We start from the raw sequence: 6,000 nt of genomic DNA, 5'->3' as shown, positions 1-6,000 counted from the left end.
TATTATTTTCAAAAGTTTGGCTTGAAGCTAATTGTATAATATGTTGATATTTCCACTACTTAGACGTTAAAGAATATCACTCTACATTACAAAAGAAATGTTTGCATAAATCTTTCTTGACTTAGATAATTTACATTTTAGCATTGATCACGAACGCCTATTTCTTGGGAGGCCAACATTTTAGGTCATATTTTAAAATTAGACCTTTTGATTTTAATATAAATCGCTTAATCATAGAAACGGAACTTAAGTAAAAACAAAAAAATAATAACAACGATTACACACGATGTCTGCGTTTGTTTCAGAACAAAAACGCAACCTACATTATTTCTAGAAGAAAAAAAATATTTTGAAAAATCATAGAGAATAAATTCATTTTTCTCACGGGATCTCTTCCAATAATCACCATCACGACCTTAGTTTATTAAAGTGTTAAACACAAAATAACGGCCTCGACCTAAGAAAAATTAATCGCTACATAAAAAGTTCATGTTTTTTTTCTAATTTTTCTGATTTAATATGTATCAATGTATGATTTTATATTTAGTATAAATCGTCTAATAGCAGAGACTGAACTTATTAAAAAACAATACTTTCACAAGATAGACACTTGACGTATTTGTCTATGAATAACTCTTGTTATCTCGATATTCGTTTGGTAAAATCTTTTCTGAAAAAATACACAACACGGGAAGTCACTCCACTTTTCATTGCATAACTCTTTTCTTATATTAAACTTGGTTATTCACATCAAATCAGAAGTTGCCGACTAAAAACAGCTATAATCGGCTCGCAACAGCAATGCACGCCACTGTCCGTCACTTCGTCACGTGCCAGCTACTGACTACAACTGAATGCAACTGCTCAATAGTGACAGTGATCACCTGAAAATCACTATCAATTACTATCAGTACTGACGGTGTCCAATAGCGCCCATGGCTGGATAATAGATGGATGCATGAATGGATTTAGTTCATGAATGTTCAACATAGGTTTTTCATTTCAAAGCAGTCGAATAGCGTTCGGCACTGGTCATGAATGTCAGATAACGCCGTAACACATAATGTCAGTTGGAAATGGAACAAATATCCACAAGTAAATCTGACAAATGCAAACAACTAACTCACTAACTTCCCGCCACAGACAACCAGAGAGTAACAGTGTCCATTTTATTTGGGCTAATAATGCCAGTGCTTGCTATTTCTCAGGACTGAATACCCTAGTTTTATTTGTTTTCAGAAGGGGGGGTTCATTGATTCGTCCTTGACTTCAACCCGGCAACGTCGGTATAGAGGTCCTGCTAGTATATATATATATATATATATATATATATATATATATATATATATATATATATATATATATATATGTCAATTTGGACACACAGCACACAGCATTTATTTCTATTTCTAAACTTGGCTATGCATAAGCTGTCTGGCCAACACATAGCATTGTTCACTATACACATTTAGAGATACTTTATACTTATATATATATATATATATATATATATATATATATATATATATATATATATATACATACATATATACATACATATATATCTGCAAGTGTTCAATTATGAGTTTTCCCTACGCGCAAACGTTAAGTTAATAAAACTGAGAAAAACACTGTTTTTAACTTCTTAAATTTTTTTGTAGTTTAACATTATTGTATTTTTCATTGTTTTGCTGGTTATCAAAAAAATAATTTCATTTCTGATTAAGAAGTTTGATCAATTACTATAGCCTACACAAATGGGAGAATGGGTACAATTTTTTGTGTGATCCAGTCTTTCAATACTATGTAATTTTAAATATTTATTCAGATTTTATATTTAGGGTTAAATATTCTCATGTCAGAATGTACTTACAAACCTCTATAGACTGAGAGCACGCTAAAATTGTTCCTAGTTTTATTTCAACTCTTTCCATTATATGTACGTTTGTGTACATGTGCGTAAGAAACATTTTTACTAAAGAATTTTCATTAATTTTATCGCTTAGGAAACCCTATTTTTACAAACAATATCGCCAATGACTCAATGCATAATTCATGAATATGTCCTAAAAGGAGGCATCCCCACTCTCGTGGACTCGTTGACACGACCTACTTTTATGCCGTTGCTGTGTGATACCTTACCCTCCCAAGGAAACTTCCCTTTTTTCTGTGGCACTGGGTTAACTCGTCTAATGAAATCGAGTTCATATTTCAATTTCTCTCTGGTTTTATATTCTGCACTCTTTTCCGATTTGTCGTTTCACTTATTTCCTCATTCAATTGCATAGTTACTCTCCTTTATGTGGGGATATCATCTCCTTTATTTCATCAATTCCTAAATATCCTTACACTTCCTACGATTACGTTCCTATATTTTATTCCCTTTCCCTTGTTTTTATGACGTCTATTATAGTCCTTAATGACCTGATTTCTATGTATGCCCTTATTCTATATTCCGAGAGTAAAGCACAGAATCTGCTCTGATAGCCCATTTATTCTTGACTGAGGAAATTCCTATTTCTAGCTCAATTCAGCGATCCTCGTTTAGAGAATTTTTATGTTTGCCTCATTAAAATTGACCTTGTGTTAGTCTTACCTCTGTAAGGATGCATGTAAATGGGGCCTCACTATAAGCTCTGCTAAAGTAAACCTTAGTTTAAGGAGTTTGTTAGGTGTGAATATAATTTTTAATATTTTAATTACACTCCATTCAATAACTTACGGAAAAGTTGTATATTATCATATTTCCTGAGCCTTTGCATCTTTCATCTCATATTTCTTCCTCTACATATATTAAGAGAACAAATGTGTATTACTTTCAAGTGTGATCGTATAATTTATGTATGTGTTCCTGAACAAATAAACAACGCGTATGTAAAAGAGATAGCAAAATATGTTACACACCTTACGTCATTAAAGTATATTAACAGATGATAACACTTCCCTGTAATAATGAAAATAATAATAATAACAATAATAATAATAATAATAATAATAATAATAATAATAATAATAATAATAATAATAACTGTCACCATGAATGGGCATCATGCCAGATCAGTCAGGGAGGATGGAAAGACCGAGGAGAGAAAGCACTAGTCAATCTGACTGAGAGCAAAGAGGACTGGGACATTGGGGAGGCTTATTTCCAATAAAATCCCAGTGAAGACCAATGGTCAACGCCAGCGAGAAATCAATAGTTAGATGATATTTCGATAACGCAAATTCTTTTGCAAAGGTTATCGAAGAGTGTGGCGGGTACTGGGAGTTTGGGTAGAGTTGTTGTCACTCACTGTCCAGGGAACACCACAAGTTATTCTCAAATAGCAATCTTTGGTAATGGGTTGTGTGATTGCTACTAGTGAATAAATAATAATAACATTATTATTATTACTATTATTATTATTATTATATTATTTAATAATAATAATAATAATAATAATAATAATAATAATAATAATAATAATAATAATAATAATAATCGCAGACAATTTGGAGTAATAAAAATTAATGACAATAAGGGAGTAATTCGGTTATTTTGTTTATTTTAACAAGACGGATATCAAAAAAAATGTGCCCCAGTTTACAAATGAACTTAAAACGTTTTTTATATTTTTAGTTTTGGGAATTCTTTGAGATGATTCGAGATTTGTATATTTTCTTCTCTTTTTTTTGCGGATTGTTGTCCTTATCTTTCTGACGTTGAGTCTTAACGGTTCCGTGTGAGCATTGTCTGAAGCGGTTTCAATCCCGCCAAAAGTAGAGAAGGATAAGGTGACTAAAACGTAGGAGGCGGGGGGCAAAACTATGAAAGCCAGCAATTACTAGAGAAAAAGTGACAAGACTCAGCATTCCTATCTCGTTGCGGTAACCAAAGGACCAGATGATAAGTTGGTCGAAACTCTTTGTAATAATGTGCATAACAGTTCGCAAAAAAAAGAAGATGAATGATTATTTTATTTTCATTTTTGAGTTATTATTATTTTAAAATTTCTGCCTTCATTTATTTTACTGATTTTCCATTTCACGGGATTCTGTTAGATACCTTGTCCATTATGACTTTTACCCCTATTTTCTTTTAGTGTCTCTTTCCTTTTTATTTATTTTCTTTACATACCATTCCCTTTTTATCATTTTATACTATTTTTTTTACTCATTTTTGTCCCCTTTCTCTTTCCTTTATTTTCCTTTAATTTTCACTCTTTTCTTTTTGACGTCCATTCCCTTTTCACCCATTTCAGTCGCGATTCACTCTTTCCTTATTCTAAAACTTTTTTTCTCATTCTTTTCCATTAAATCCCTTTCTCACTCATTTCTCTTACAAGAAATTGCTTTCTCACTTATTCCCTGCCCATTATTCCCTTTTCTTTCATTACTTTCAATTTTCTTCCTTTTCTAATCATTTCCTGTATACTATTTTTTCTTTCCTCGTATTTAATTCCTTCTCTTTCACATTTCTTTTATTTCATTTACGTTCTATCGTTCACCTTTTTTTTTCTATTATAAAACTTATCATTCTATTTCGTTTTACCATCCTTTTTTTTTCTCTCACTTTACTACACTTTACTTTCGACACATCATTTTCATCCTTGCTTATTTTCTTCATTTCTTTTCTCACATTTTTTTCTGGTATGCTTCTGATTATTTTAGATAAAGATTTGAAGTTTGTATAATTTCGATTATTAATTATCGGTTCAAATGTTATTCTTATAACATAATAACCAAGTTTCATCAAGGGTGTTGTTTTATCCTATACTAGCAGGGGTGCCCGGCGTTGCTCGGGTGTTTGGAGGTGTATGCTGTGCAAAAAAAGCAAAAAAACAAAAAAAATGGTTAATTTTTTAAAACTTTGACCCCTATTATGACCCCTTAAAATTTATTGTTTCGGGCTCAAATCACTTTATTAAGTTAGATCCATGTTCAAGGAACCTAAATATAAATTTCAAGTGTCTAGACCCAAAATTGTCGGAGGAGTTTGGTAGAGTTCTTAAAGGCCAAATCGTTGAAATTTGACCCCTTAACAGCCAAATTTCTGGCTGACACCCGTCACATCGATTTTCCCAAATCTCAGTACCCGGTATTTCAAATTTCGAGTCTATAGACTAAAAATTGACAGAGTTATTGCGTAGGGAAATGTACACAGACAGACAGACAGACAGACACGTTCACTTTTATAGATATATAGATTATCTGTTACGTTTCCTTTTGTTATTCTTCCTGTGTATCTTTATTTTTTCCTTTCTTTTCCCCTTTTTTCCTCGTTTTCGCATACACTTATACTTTTCCTTTTGTACTTTCTTTTATTAATCCTTTAATTTTCTCCTTTTTCCATTTTTATTCTGTCTTCGCTCTTTCCCTGTTTCTTTCTTTTCGTCTATCTGCTTTGGTTTTTATTTACGGTTTTACTCGTTTTTCATTCACTGCTTTTCGTTTTTCTGTTTTTTCTTTTCCTATCCGTTCTTTTACAATCATTCATTATCTTTTTCTCTATCCTCGCCCTTTCCCTCTTACTTCATTGCTTTATATCTGCATACTTTCCTTTTCTTTTCTTTTCTCATCTATCTTGGTTTTTTACAAAGTTCTCCTTTCCTTTATTAAGCTTTTCAACCCGTTTCGCTTTTACTTACTGCACTCGCCTGACTTGTGCAATTATTGATCCCTTCCATTTGCTTGTTTCATCCGTATGTATTATAAAATAGATTTGATAAAGATGATGAGCTTGCCGACGATCTCATCCTTTGTAACAACAAGAATAATGTCGATTTTGTTTATATGATAGAATACGGAAACAAACTATTAATGACTTCTATCCCAGTAGTCAAAAGGAAGATGGCCTTTTGAGGAACATATACAAAATGAAATTAAAATTGCATTTTGTAGAACTTACACATGCATACATACATACATACATGATGATTGCAACGTCTTGTTAGACGAGTGCCACTCCCTCAAACACTTAAAAGTCCATGAGTCCCAAAATGACTTCCATCGCCACAGGAT

Source organism: Euprymna scolopes, chromosome 37 (assembly GCF_053919585.1).
Source record: "Euprymna scolopes isolate OS-2025 chromosome 37, ASM5391958v1, whole genome shotgun sequence".
In the NCBI taxonomy this organism is placed as follows: domain Eukaryota; kingdom Metazoa; phylum Mollusca; class Cephalopoda; order Sepiida; family Sepiolidae; genus Euprymna; species Euprymna scolopes.
This window is presented reverse-complemented; position numbering follows the sequence as displayed.